The following is a 15,293-nucleotide window of genomic DNA, read 5'->3' as shown; positions in this document are numbered from 1 at the left end:
TATGTGCAGAGTGGTATGGGTCCTCCCTGATTTTGTGAGCCCTCTTTAAACAATGATCCAGGAAAATTCACATTAAGGTGGTGATGATGGGGGGAGGAGGAGGGAGATCCCAGTGATCCTCTCTGCCACTTTTGTGGTTCTGTGGATTGACCTCCGATCCAATGCTCTACAGCGGTGGTTTCCAAACTGCCCCTAAACTCACATTTCACCTTAAGCAATCCCTATGCCCTAAGTGCTCTAAGATTAGTAAGGGATTGCTTAGAGGAGTGTGTGACTGGAAAGAAAAAGGTTTAAAAACCACTGGTTTAATTGTACCTAATTGATTCGTTATGTGAACAGTTTCATATCGCCAAAGGAAAAGGGTCAATGACAATTTTTCTCAAGCAAAATATTTCAGTAACAATTGGGTGTAGAGCAGTGGTTCTCAACCCCTTCCCTTCCCACTCACATACCACTTTAAGCATTCCCTTACTAATCACAGAGCACATATGGCATAGGAATTGCTTAAGGTGGAATGTGAGTTTGGGGGGGGGGATGGGGTAGTTTGAAAACCACTGCTGTACAGCAATCGCACCACACTGTGATACAGCTGGCCAGGATACTCTCGATAGATCTGACATGGCCAACTCTGTCATGTAATCTGCAAACTTGAAGACTGTTGGAGTTTTCAGATTTATTGTCAGAATCCATACATGACATCACAAACAACCATGAGATTCTTTTTTTTCTGTGGGCAAGGCAGAATTACCATTTATTGGTAATGCAAAAAAAAGCTGTACACGGTGTATACATGTAAATAAAAAAACTGTAAACAGACAACACCTGTAAACAAATTGACTGTGTGCACAAGTAAGAGTCCTTAAATTAGTTCCTGATTGAGTTTGTTGTTGAGGAGTCTAATGGTGGAGGGGTAGTAACTGTTCCTGAACCAGGTGGTGCACGTCTTGTGGCACCTGTACCTCTTTCCTGATGGCTACAGTGACGTCAGAGCGTGTGCTGGGTGGTGTGGATTCTTGATGAATACTGCTCCTCTCCGACGGCAGCATTCCCTGTAGACTTTCTCGATAACGGAGAGGGTTTTGCCTGTGATGTCCTGGGCTGTGTCCACTACCTTGTGCAGGGCTTTACACTCAGGGGTATTGGTGTCCCCAATCCAGACCATGATGCAGCCTATCAGCATACTTTCCATCACACAGCTGTAGAAATTTGCCAGGGTTTCTGGTGTCAGATCAAACCTCTGCCAACTCCTGAGGAAGTAGAGGCTCTGACGTGCTTTCTTCATGATCCCATTAGTGTGTTAGGTCCAGGAAAGATCCTCTGAGATAGTGACTCCCAAGAACTTAAATTTGCTCCCCTCTCTACCTCTGATCCCCCAATGATCACTGGATTGTACACATCTCTTTTACACTTCCTGTCAACAATCAACTCCTTAGCTTTGGTAACATTGAGGGCAACTTGTTGGTCATTCACCATTCAGCCAAGTTTTCAATCTACCCCCTGTATGCTGACTCATCACTTTGCTTTGTACAAACCACGACCGTGGTATCATTGTCAAATTTGTAGATGGTCTTATTGTCGTACCGAACCACACAGTCATAGATGTAAAATTGAGTAGAGCAGAGGGCTAAGTACGCATCCCTGTGGTGTCCCAGTACTGATGGAGCATGTGGAGTTGTTCTTACCAATCCTCACTGATTGTGTCTGGAGGTGATGCTGTTTCATTGGGTTGTATTTGTACAATCAGATGACAATAAACTTGACTTGACTATTTAATATAAATTATCCAAGATTTTCATCATTGATGTAAATTGAAAAATCATTTTGTTTTAACCATAGCTTTCTGTTCTTTAAATATTGATAGAACAAATAAAAAGAACATTAACAGACTGTTTGAAGGCATCTCTAAAAGTACATTTGTTAATCTTAATGAATGGTGTCTTAATGCAGATCTTTTGATAAGATTAAATATTATGCTCTTAATGGAGGCTGACCATTAACAGATTAAAACTGAATTATCTTCAGTATTAGGCTTGTGCAGCTCTGCGAATGATTTTGAATTATCCAGCTGTAAACAAACATTGATGTTATCTGAAAATTATATATTCATCTCCTTTGACTTGTTAAAGCACTCAATTTCTTTAAAAAAATACATTGATTTGGGAAAAATAATGTTACTTTTTAAAAATAATTTGCCTGTATTCCAATTACTTTCAGAACAGTTGGGTGTGTTATTCAGCAAAAAAAAGTTTTAAATTAAATTTTGTGATTTGTCCTCAGTGACAAGGCCAGCATTTATTCTTCTTATGAAGATGCCACCTTCTTGACTGGCTGCAGATATTCAGATGAAAGTACCCCAAGGAGCAGTTGGGTAGGCTGTTATAGAACTTGGACCCAGTGATAATAAACAACCAGACGTATATTTGTAAATCAGAATGATAAACATCTTGGAAGGGATCCTGCAGTTGATGGTTCTCCCATGCATCTTGACCTTCTTGGTAGAAGAGGCCATGGGATTGGAAGGTGCTGTTGGAGTAGCCTGGGTGAGTAACCATAGCGCATTTTGTATTTGATATACATGGCAGCCACCGTGTGCTTGTAGTGGAGGGATAAATAACTACCAAGAAGGCCCTAAAAAAGGAAAGTCTGCAGACATGGTGATTATAAATCAATACACAAAAGTACTAGAGAAACTAAGAAGGGTTCAATGTGTTTTTCTTTTATTGCTGCATATTAAAAGTCCTGAGTTGTGTTTTGACACAAAACATTCCATTGTGTGTCTAAGGAATCAAATTGTGATGGAAAATCTGGTGGTGAAGCTCTTGTATTGTTGATTATCTGTTTTCTGCCTCTTATGTGCAGCCGGTGACACTGTACAAAAATGATGACTGTTTGGTTACAGCAAAAAAAAAATAATTCCCTGCCTTCTGGACCCAATGCTGCCAAAGCCAAGTATGGATTGATGAGGCTGTCCAAGCCTGTGGCAGATTTCACCTTCAATAACAATAAAGTGTTGAAATTAGTGTGTTATTCTTCCATTCCACAGTAAAAGAGCCACCTGGTATCCAATTTATTACAGAAAGACAGGAGTTGTTGGAGCAGCAGCACTCAATATTCTGCAGCAATTCCCACGAACTTCCAAATATTCAAAATTTTTTTAGGACGGTATTATCAGCTAACGGTCTTTTGCAGGTATGTATTCCATAGAAAACCCTTTGTTTATTTTTAACCAAGTTTATTGGTGCATTAGGTTTTGGAATTCTTTTTACTTAGATACCATGTACATCTTCTGCACATCATAAGGATATATTTGAGGATATTTAGAAGTGTTGAGATCATTCTTTCCAAAGATTTAGCAATTAACTGATTTATGTCAAAATATTGTTACCCTCAGTTTTTCTCCCTTTACATGGCCCCATCCTATTTCATGCAACATCTCCTTTTAATGTTATTTATATGGTTTGAATAGGGTTTTTTTTCCAACAATCATCAAGCTTTTGATCCTCCCCACACTTCACAAACCATAAACTACTTTGGGACCATCAAAAGTTCACCTGCTCTATTGGAAAGTCAGTTTTTTTTGTTGTTGCACTAACTGCAATTGTGACTATCCATTTATTTATCCTATAATATTTATAATATTTTTATGTTATATAATGGATTGTGGTAATTTGGAGTGTTCTGCATACCATGTGGCCTTACCAAGTCCGACTTCAGGTGCATCTGTAAGTGTATGTACTTGTGAAAATGACAATAAGCACTTAGAGTCATGATCTCATTATTTTACATTCAGTCTTCTTTTCCACCCTGAACTAGTCACAGGCACAAGTGACTGAGATGACTTCAGCAACACTTTCTAGCACCCTATGGGTATCACCTGACGTTAGAGGAGTTATCCAATTAAACTGCTATCACCTAAAAATTACACAATATTCTTTTTTGAAGATACATAACAATTCTTTTATCATCTGCAGTTTGGTATCTTGGAATGATTTTAGCTTCAAAGAGCCAACTACATTTTAAAGAGACACCATCTATCAAAATGAGAAGCCATGGATAAAATCTTGCCAACACCGCTCATGTGAATCTAGGCAAAGAGTGGAAAGTAGTTGAGATCGATATACATAGGTTCAAGGAGATGTAACAGTCAAATGTTAATCTGAAACTTGTTCCATCATTCAAAATATACCAGAAACTGAATCAAATTACTATTTTTTTCCCATAAACGTTGCACTGGAATAGAAGCATCAGGTGGAGTTTAACCTTTCTCCCATTTCTCCACACAGATATCTTTTTCTTTAGAATTCCTGGATTGGGTTAATGTTGAAGGGAAACCTTAATCCTGAACACGCCCATAAAATTAACTAATAATAAAAAAATCTAAAATCTAGTTATTTTTAATAATTAGATTTTTGTCAATAGATTAATGCCATAGGTCCTTCAGAAAAGCTAATAATAGCATATTGCTGAATTGATGTTTTAATTGATTACATTTTTATTCCTTATTTTCAGAATCTGGGCATTGTTTAGTTGAGTATTTGTTGGCTATCCCTAATTGCCTTGAGCATGAACATGAGCATTCTACTTCCAAACTAGAATGGTTTGTGACTTGAACGTGAACGCTCGATTTGATTAAAATAACACCTTTTGGGGAAACTCCATCAAACTTGTTCAAACAAGTTGAAGTTTGAGAAGTGAGTGTGTGAACTGTGAAAGGGGAAATCTTTGAAATTGTCATAACTCCAATAACATTTGACTCACTTTCAATTAACTCATATTTACATGGCTGCAATTTCTTATCTTGCTAAAAAATGTGCTATGCCATCTAAGTTAAGAAAGCATCCTAATTTTGCAGCATAATATTATTTTCATAATGAAGTATATTTTTCCATTGTGATGGTCAATGGCAGATGAAGTATTTTATTCATTGGGACCAAGTCACTAATTGGAAACCAGTTTAAACAGCTGATATTGAAGCGACTTCTGAAATGTGCAGGTGAAAGATTATCACTTACTATCCTTTCCTCATTTGATGAATCACTGTTCTTCTATGCTGAATAACACTTGAAAGAAGCACCGAAAATTGGAAAGTCACAGAATATACTCGAGGTGAGTGGCCTCAGTGTCAATATTTGAGTGGTTTGCCTCAGCCACAGTACCTCTCACTGAGCTGGCTACGGCTTGAAAGATATAGTTGCCACATTGTGACTGCACAGGGAGTGAGGGAATCAACTTGGATAAATCTCTGCCCTCATCATCACCAACCTATCTTTGACAGATGTAAGGTCCAGAACAGTAATGGGTGAAGTGAACACCACACAATTCTTGTGGAGACTCATTCTTACCTTTGTATTCCAGGTACTACCCACTGTCTAATGTGGCATGACAATGGTCAAAATAGGATAGACTCAACACAGTTATGGCATTTCAGAACTGAGTGTTCATGAATGGAAGAATACACCTTCATAACCTGTAACCTTATGGCTGGTCACATTCCCCACTGAACCTTCTTAGGGGATCAACCCTGATTCAATCGGAAATTAATGGTTTACCAGTACCCGAACCAGGCATATCCATTCTAATGATATGCATGGCTACTGAAGTTAAACTGCGGTTTTGCTGGTGTGCACGCATGATTACAAAAACACCGTACAATAAACAAAACAAGGTGATCTTAATGGATCAGAGTAGTCATGTGCAATGGTGGAAATAAAACAGCAGGAGGTTACCAGGATGGCCCCATCCACAAAGAATGGCTAAACCCAGCATGTGGTCATCAGAGATAAAGCTGAAGCCATTCCTAAGTATGTTGAGTTAGAAATGCTGAACAGTGAATCTATGTTGGCTTCCTTCTGACACTCTCATCACCATAAAATCTACGCATTTGGAAACATTCCATAGGAATGAAACAGCTCTGAAAACGAGACAACACTCCATCTGCAGTACTGAAGACCTCTATCCAAACAATTAAAACACTAGCATCCTGAACCTACATATGGGTTGTCTTTCCTGGATAACACACAAATCAAACTTGCTCACTGTACCTCAGTACATGCGACAACACACAAAATTCAATTCAATTCACTTGGTGTTTGGAAAGCTCAGTCTGGGGGATGGCAGATTCTGACCTAAAGGTCGAGAAGGAGCATTGTTGCTCCTCCTCAATGTGCATGTAGGAAAATATGTTAGAAATGTATTGTATTGTCAATCACCTTCTCCCCATCTTTAAAGCTTTGTTGCCATCAGGGAAATGGAGGTGGCATTGAATTTTTCAGGTTTATGATCCTGATATGACAAAGGCTTGGTTTCATGTGGCAACATTTTATGATGTTCACGTTTTTTTACCTTTGCTCTAGAGGCCTAAAACAGAAAAGCTTTCAGCCACATTACCACCTGATATCATCATGAACCAATCAGCTTGAAATAATTTGACATCTACTTAATACCCTCCAGCATTATCTGTACAGGGAGAGGAAACAAGTCAATCAACAGCAGGTGTGAATGTAAATGTTCGTAGAGTTTGCATTATTTCTAAAATAACACCATTTGTGAAAATTGTTTTAAATATCAGATTTAAATGATTATAACGAGAAATGCCAAGATGCACATGTTACTCCTTAATTAAAAATCACAGGACAAAAATTCCTTTTAGACTATTTTTGAGCTTGCTGTATGCACCCTGCCTGCAAATTATTCTCCCGTGTGATCACTACAAAATTTGACCATAGCAGCAATTGCTATGAAAAAAATGAGTTTCAGACTGCCAGATTCATTAGCGGCAAACACACAGGCAAGTCCCAGGAGGGGTTGGTGTTGTTAGTGGGTGTAGTCAATCGTTAGAATCATGAGTTCACACTTATGATGCCAGCAACTGCTTATTCAACCAGATGAATGACAGAATCACAGTGTAACTGGTTGGCTTTCAACACCGTGTCCATTTTGTTTGGTGGGGCCTCAGTCATATTCTTAATGCATAAGGCCTATTTATTAAGTACTGAGATGCCGAATATGTGCAAGTGAAAGAAAGCAAAATAAGTTTGATCTCCATTTTCTCAAGCTATTTATTTTGGGCACTATCATGTTTTTTTACTAAAAATAAAAAATTTACAGGATTATAAACATAATTAGAGATAAGCCCCTTGACTCTAAGCTGGCATTCGATTAAACCATGCTGGACCTTGTCCCCACTTTCTTGTCAGATTCCTATATCTTTTATGTCTTTGGTGATCAAATATTAAGCATTCTAGTTTTCTTTCTTTGGCTTGGCTTCGCGGACGAAGATTTATGGAGGGGGTAAAAAGTCCACGTCAGCTGCAGGCTCGTTTGTGGCTGACAAGTCCGATGCGGGACAGGCAGACACGGTTGCAGCGTTTGCAGGGGAAAATTGGTTGGTTGGGGTTGGGTGTTGGGTTTTTCCTCCTTTGCCTTTTGTCAGTGAGGTGGGCTCTGCGGTCTTCTTCAAAGGAGGTTGCTGCCCGCCAAACTGTGAGGCGCCAAGATGCACGGTTTGAGGCGTTATCAGCCCACTGGCGGTGGTCAATGTGGCAGGCACCAAGAGATTTCTTTAGGCAGTCCTTGTACCTTTTCTTTGGTGCACCGCTGTCACGGTGGCCAGTGGAGAGCTCGCCATATAACACGATCTTGGGAAGGCGATGGTCCTCCATTCTGGAGACATGACCCACCCAGCGCAGCTGGATCTTCAGCAGCATGGACTCGATGCTGTCGACCTCTGCCATCTCGAGTACTTCGACGTTAGGGATGAAAGCGCTCCAATGGATGTTGAGGATGGTGATCAAATATTAAGCATTCTAGTTTTAAATATATAGAAAATGCAAGCTAAATTAAGACTCAAAAAAAGAGTATAGAGGGCAGAGGTAATGAATGCATTGGTGCAGAAATTCAAGTTTATTATCTTCTGATAACCCGACAAAAGAACATCTCTCCAGACCATGGTACGCACCAAAAACATACCACACAGCATATAATACCACATAAATAATCAAAATAAATATATATAAATCTTTTTGGATGATTTACACAGTCACAGGATACTGTTTATCAATCTCATAGCCTGCAAGAAGCTATTCCCCATCTTGGCAGCCCTGATTTTGATGCTCCTGTATCTTTTTCCTGATGCTAGTGGGTTACAGATACTGTGCAGTGGATGGAAGGATTTTCTTTGAGAAGACAGTTACTAAAGCACTCCCACAAAGATAACTTGTGAACCTTCCATTATTTAGACAGATGAAAGGACTGTGTAATGTATGTAAAATAATCAAAATAAATATATATAAATCTTTTTGGATGATTTACACAGTTACAGGATACTGTTTATCAATCTCATAGCCTGCAAGAAGTTATTCCCCATCTTGGCAGCCCTGATTTTGATGCTCCTGTATCTTTTTCCTGATGCTAGTGGGTTACAGATACTGTGCAGTGGATGGAAGGATTTTCTTTGAGAAGACAGTTACTAAAGCACTCCCACAAAGATAACTTGTGAACCTTCCATTATTTATACAGATGAAAGGACTGTGTAATGCTGACATAATATTGAGGGGGAAGATGAGCTTTGAAGAAATTAAGAAGAGTCTCCAAAGATATCTGCACAGGTTAAGTGTGGGAAATAAAAGTGTAATAATGGAAAATGAGAGCACATTCACATTTGTAAGAAAATAAAAAGGCAACACAATTTTTCCTATTGTTTGAATTTAGAGTTCCCAACAGCCAAGGTGGAAATGAGAATGGTGCCCTCTAAGTCAATGATCCAGAACTGATTCTACTAATCTGGTAAATGTGTCACCATTTCCCTCACACACTGAAAACTTTTGGCAATAAATTTCACACACTAGTTGTAGAGCTCGTCGAAAGAACCAAAGACTTGTTGATCCAAACCAAGGCTTTTATTAGCAAAAGACCGGAGCTCTTCACAGGTGGCTGACCAGTCCGGTATGATCCGACCTGGCTAGGGACACAACCCTTTAAGGCCCAGACAATAGGTGTGGCTTAGCTCTCAGCCAATCGCTGTAAGCACAGTCTAGATACAGTAACTATATATACTATGTACATTGGTGATAGATCTGTACTATCACACTAGTAAAGTTTGTTTAAAAAAAACTGTTAGGACTACAGGATTTATCTACTTATCTGATGAGACTGTGAATAGATGAAAAAATATTTTAGAAAAGATAAAATAATTATAACATGTCCTATGAATCCAGTGCAAGAATCATCCAAGCAAGATCAAGTGTATAAACAATGTACCAAAAGCAAAAGAGTAAATTTACATTTAAAGGAGAAAATTCCTGCATTTTAAAAATGCTTCCCTAAATGTCATTCAAGATGTATGTCTTCATTAGTGCTTCCAAAATATGTCACCTTGCATTTGATTAAAGTCCATCTGCTAGTTTTCAGCCCATATCATCAACACATCAATATCTTTCTGTAGCCTATGACGAGTTTTTTTTTCTACTTTCTTCCCCATGGCTGATGTTATGCTCACAGGTCTATTGTTACGAGGCTTTATCCAGCTTCCCAGCTTTAAAAGGTCATCTGGCTCTTCTTTTGTTTTCAGCAATTATTTAAAAATCTTAGCCAGAGCCCCAAGAACATCTTCTCATGCTTTCAGCTGCAGCTCGGGACAAATCCCACCTGGTCCTGCAGATCTATCCACCTTTAAACTCTCTTAAGGCATCAAAAACTTCCTTTTTATTTATGGAGAACAATATACCTTCAGCTAGAAAGTTTGCTTCCCTTGTTTATATTCAATTTACCCATGTAGTAGCTAATGAGCTTACCATTAATACACATAAAGAATGCCTTCATATTGACCTTACTTGTATCATGATTTTTGCGACTCCGTTGGCCTTCCAAATTTGATTTTTTAAGCCCCCTCTGCTCAATCATCTCAGGAGGCCTCCCACATCATTAGTTCACTTTACCTGTCACATGCTTTCTTTTTATCCATCGCTCGATATCCCTTGAGATCTGGGGTTTCCTATTTTTGTTTCCCTGGCTTTTACACTTACAGGAACACATTGGCCTGAAACCTTTAGTATGTCTCTTTTGAATACTTCCCACTGTACAGATGTAGACTTATTTGCAAGTAGATGCTTCCAATTTACCTCAGTCAGGTCCTCCCTCATGTTAATGAAATTGGCCTTCGTCCAAGATAAGATCTTTATTACTGCCCCATCTGTATCCTTTTCCGTAACCACTTTAAAGTATATTAAGTTATGGTAACTTTCTCCAAAATGATCCTTTAGTTGATCAGCTGCATCTCCCAGGATAAGGCCCAATAATGCTCCTTTGATCGCTGTGCTATAAAATTCTTGTGGGCAAACCTCAAAATTTCATTACTTTTGTGTCCTCAAAGCGAAGTCCAATCACAGTTAATATTCAGGAAATCCCCTAGCGGAATGTCCATTTTTATTTGCATTGCTCTAAGATTTGTCACCAGTTCTGCTATCTCCAGTTGACTGTTGGAAGGTCTCTGCAATATATCTCCAAAGTGATAACATCCTTTTTGTTTACCCGTGCTGCCTTTGTTGAGGATATCATCCTTCAAGACTGAAGTAATGTAGCTTTTGACCAACTGCCTTGCATGAAAACTCAATACCTTGGTATATTGAGTTGCCAGTCCTGCCCATACCTCAATATGTCTTGGTGAAGGCAATATTGTGGATCCACAAGCTATCATCAGGAAAGAGAATGGCTTCTAGCCATACCACTTGTGTTTGGGCCTGACTCTGAATGTCTATTGACCAACAAGACATCAAATTAAAGGTATGATTTAGATTTGTCCATCCAAACTGCCTCAGAAGACAAATGCTGTCATGCTCCCTAAGTAGCTTTCCCAGGATCTACAAACTAAAGCTCAATGCATGATTTTATGTTGACTGATTGGTCTAGGGTCGCTATTAGAGAGGTGAGTACAAATAATCTGTTGCAGCCACTAACAAATCTTGGATTTTGGATATGTTTTATGCGCGAAGTTTTACCCTTGATCTCTTGCTCCATAATTGGGTGTCCCTATACTTGACTGCTTTGTTTCCCTTGATTCTTGGCAGTATTTGCTCAGTTTTTCCCACGTAGCCATTGTTCTTTCAAGGAGCAGAAATACTCCCCTTTCCTTCTGTTAATTTCCAGTAATATTACTGAGAACCCACTGCTAATACTGTAAAATAAAATCAGAATTTATGGTAAGACTCATGCAGCATGCAATTTCTGGTACTTTCCTTTCCTCTCTTCACCTGGCAAATTAATCATTTCAGGTTGCATGTGCACTAATTGAAGAGTGCTGATCATTGGTTCATTCCCCATGTTTAAACTGCAAGAATATATCTAGAGGCATGATCTATTTATCCTGAGGCATCACCTAATCCTGTGTTTGAATCCCAGCATGGTGATGCAGGACAAATCAATCTAACAGAGTTTTAAAAAAAAAATCATTATCAGTAGTTGTATCCACGAAACTATCAGATTGTCACAAAACCACGTCAATGTGTGACTGGGGACAATGCGAATGTCTATGTTCTGAAATAACCCAGTCAGCCAGAGGGGCAGTTAGAGATAGATGATGAATGTTGGCATGGTCAGTGACATTGACAAGCTAAGAACAAATTGTTTCTACTGTTATGGAACAAGTACATATTCTTACAAAATAACTTGGCAGTAAGAAATGTATATAATTAGATTTCAAACATATCAATTTTTCTTACTTTTTCTCTGTACAGCAGTTAAAATGAGAGATGCTTTGGAAAACCAATTAACACTCATCCAACTGTGCTGAGTTCCAGCACTGAGAATATGTGACAAAAATTCATCGGCAGTCAAAGCAGAATAATATCCACAATGAGCGAGAGAATAAAGGTTTCTCTCCATGAGTATTATGTATCTTTCCTTTCTTGCACCTTTTCTTCCTTAACAATATGTTTATCAGAACTTATGGTAAGAATTATGCAGTACTCAAACAAGTTCTTGGCCCCACCAAGCAACCATTCCCACATCTATTCTCCTCACATTCCCATCAACAGCTCCTGGATTCTATCACTTAAGTGCACACTAGGAGTAATTTATAAGGGCAAGTCAACCTACTGTCCACGTGGCTTTGGGGAGTGGAGGCAATCAGTGCATAGGGAAGGAACCCATATGGTCAGACAGAATGTGAGCAATTTCCACAGAGGCAGCACCGGAGGTCAGAATTAAGCCTAGGCCACTGGATCTTTGAGGCATCAGGTCTATTAGTTATGTCACCTCATTTGACCATGTATAAATAATTATTTTCTTAGTGTGGTAAATAAAATATCATTTTGATGCTCAGTGCTGGAACATAGTTCAGACATGTCAGATATAACTTAAGGAAAATACTGCATTTAACTTTTGTGAAAATGAACATTGCCAAGTAACCATTGCCCCCAATTGCAAGGTCATCTAATACATTTCATAACACAATCCTCCTTCTTCACCAACCCAAATGAAAGTGACTACTAAAATGTGCTATGGACTCACCATTCATGAATCTATGTCCAATGCATTTTGAGACAACCTACAAGAAAATGATTCGAATTCAATACTGGCAATACCAACAAAGGCGATAGATTCCCAAACCTTGCAAGCACAGCTATCATAAATGAAAGGGTGAGGAAATGATTTACAGCTCACAAGTTGGCTAACAGTTGAATGAGGATGTAACAAGTGAGTTGTGGCCACTGCACATATGGAACATCAATTACCGCTGACAGAGTTGTGCAACATATTCCATTTATTTCAGTTAATAGATTGCGGCTAATTTGCTTAGGGATAGTTCAGGATTCAGAGGGCCATTTCTAATGTCTGCTCTAGCAGCAATTCATCCATCATTGCAACTCAGCACACATTGCAGAAATGTATTACAAATATTACACAACTTAATAATGGCTAAGTTGGGGTCTCACATCCATGCTCCCATGCACCCGTCAATATGAGCTTCTAATAGCAAATAGGAAACGAGGCAGTACATGCAGTACATTTAATAGAAGCTCACAAAATGCTGGAGGAACTCAACATGGAAGACAATCTCTCTTGCAATCTCTCTTGTTTACTTATACTTTAACGTCGTACATTAACATGTTCAGGTCATTATCATTTTTATTTCTAAATTCTGTGACCTCATCTCTGACATTTAAATGCTTAACCCAATAATAACATCTGTCCACAGAGGCAGCACCGGAGGTCAGAATTAAGCCTAGGTCACTGGATCTTTGAGGCATCAGGTCTATTAGTTATGCCACCTCATTTGACCATGTATAAAGAGAATTGTTTGTTCGAGCAGTTCCACAGGCAACACATTGCTCCTTGTCAATGCCATCCTTGATATCTTTCTGCAGTTAGTGATGAAGGAATTTTCTACTGCCTCATATCATAGGTGGTTTCAAAAAAAATACAGATTAGGGTCTGGAGTAATGCCTCAGGATTCAGTAACAGCCACTATAATGACCCTGGGCACATTACTGTGCAAAAAGTCTTTCTCCACTCAGAAAGCAGGAGTGAAGGGTGACTTGCTTGTAACAAGGACCCTGTTATACAGTGATCCCATGTAATTGGCATGTGAATGCCTCGTGTTTAAAGCCAGGTTGGGTCATTCACACTGAACTAAGAAAAGCTGGGTCAGTGCAACCTTTTACATCGGAACCTGGCATCCTGGTGCAAAAGGATGTTTGGTTCTTCTTCTCAAAACAGGTAATGAAACATCACAGTCATCTATTGTGTTTGCCTTCACTTTAAAGGCTGTAATGACCTGCACTCCCTGCTTGAACTGGTGTGTATCTGCCTTGAGCTTCCTCTGGAATTGCCACTTGACTTTAGAGGTGGCTTCTTGGACTTGGACTTCTTGTAAATATCCTGATCCTTAAACAATCTTATTCTCACACTCAGCAGGTTGTGAATTCTCTGATTCATCCAGGGCTTCTGGTTGGGGAACCCCTGGTATTTGCGCATTGGCACGCATTCATCCACGCAGGTCTTGATGAAATTGGTGACACCTGTAGCATATTCATTCATGTCTATGGATGAGTTCTTGCATGTGTTCCAGTCCACTTATTCAAAGCAGTCCTGCAGATGCTCCTCTGCACTTTCGCTGTCTTCACCATTGGTGTTGTGGTCTTCAGTCTCTGCTTGTACACTGGGAGCAAAAGTACACCCAGGTAATCAGACTTGCTGAAGTGTGGTTGTGGTATGGCTCAGTATGTGTTCTTCATGGTGGTGTAGCAGTGGTTGAGCGTGTTGGTTCCCCTGGTCTCGCATGTGACGTGTTGGTGGTAGTTTGTCAGAGACTTCAGGTTGAATTGAAGACTCCCACAATGATCGGGAAGGCATCCAGATGTGCTGTCTCATAGCTGTTTATTACAATGCTCAGTCCTTCCAGTGCCAACCTGATGTTAGCCTGGTGCGGAATGTACACTGTGACCAGGATGATGGCAGTGAATTCCCTCGGCAGGTAGAATGGACGACACTCGATCGCCAGATGTTCTACATCAGAGGAAGAAGACTGGGACACAACCATCATGGCACAACTGTGCATTGTGATGAATTGATGATACAAATGCTGCTTCCCCTGGTTTTTCCAGATGCTGGTGTTTGATCAGCACGATGGAGGATGTAGCCCTTGGGCTGCAGTGCTGGGTCCGGTATGTCTGCATTTAGCCATGTTTCTGTAGAGCGCATCATGCGGTGCTCCCTGATGACTCTCTGATATTGAAGTCTGGCTTGGAGTTCATCAATTTTGCACTCCAGGGATTGTACATTCGCCAGGAGGATGGTAGGGAACAGAAGCTTCAGGTTCCGGCATCTCAGCCTGACATGTAGCACCACCAACCCCCCCCCACCCCACCCCTACCATGTCCATGTGGTCGGGTCTTCTTTACCTGGCCCATTGGTATGCTGCTGGTAATTCCCAGAGTGTTTCACTGGTCTATGCGCTGTCCCTTTAAATCCTCAGCGATGATTTAATGTACTGAGCATCTACTGTCTGCGACTCCTGCAAAGTTTAAATGGCCCAATCTCTGGCTGTTTAAAACTCCCATGGTACGAATGTTGTACTTGCCTGAGCCGTTTAATGGTTCCCTCTGACTGAGACTACTGATTATGCGGATTCCAAGGTCTGCCAGCGATCTTAGTACATCGATGTCGTTGTGTGAGTTTGACTTTATGTTTCTCGTTATTTGTTCGAAATTTAGAAGTTCTGAACAGGAATATTTGTTTATTCTTATCAGAGCTGCACGCAAAGTGTCACTGCTGTAAGGCACCAACTGCAAAATGGA

At 39.9% G+C, this 15,293-nt stretch overlaps 1 long non-coding RNA gene across 3 annotated transcripts in view; it reads left to right on the top strand.

Annotated features, from left to right (window-relative positions):
- The first annotated feature begins 743 nt into the window (after positions 1-743).
- LOC138762082 (uncharacterized) overlaps positions 744-15,293 on the top strand; it is a 31,903-nt gene continuing 17,353 nt past the window's right edge. Inside the window, exons 1-4 of one of the 3 annotated variants that reach the window (XR_011356747.1) lie at positions 744-849; positions 2,278-2,540; positions 3,077-3,189; positions 6,354-6,492. This is a non-coding gene — a long non-coding RNA (uncharacterized lncRNA). Of the gene's footprint in view, positions 850-2,277; positions 2,541-3,043; positions 3,190-6,353; positions 6,493-15,293 lie in introns of all 3 variants that reach the window. The other 2 variants (XR_011356745.1, XR_011356746.1) reach the window with 2 other exon arrangements.

The sequence above is a fragment of the Narcine bancroftii genome, chromosome 4, assembly GCF_036971445.1.
Source record: "Narcine bancroftii isolate sNarBan1 chromosome 4, sNarBan1.hap1, whole genome shotgun sequence".
Classification (NCBI taxonomy): Eukaryota; Metazoa; Chordata; class Chondrichthyes; order Torpediniformes; family Narcinidae; genus Narcine; species Narcine bancroftii.
This window is presented reverse-complemented; position numbering and strand designations above follow the sequence as displayed.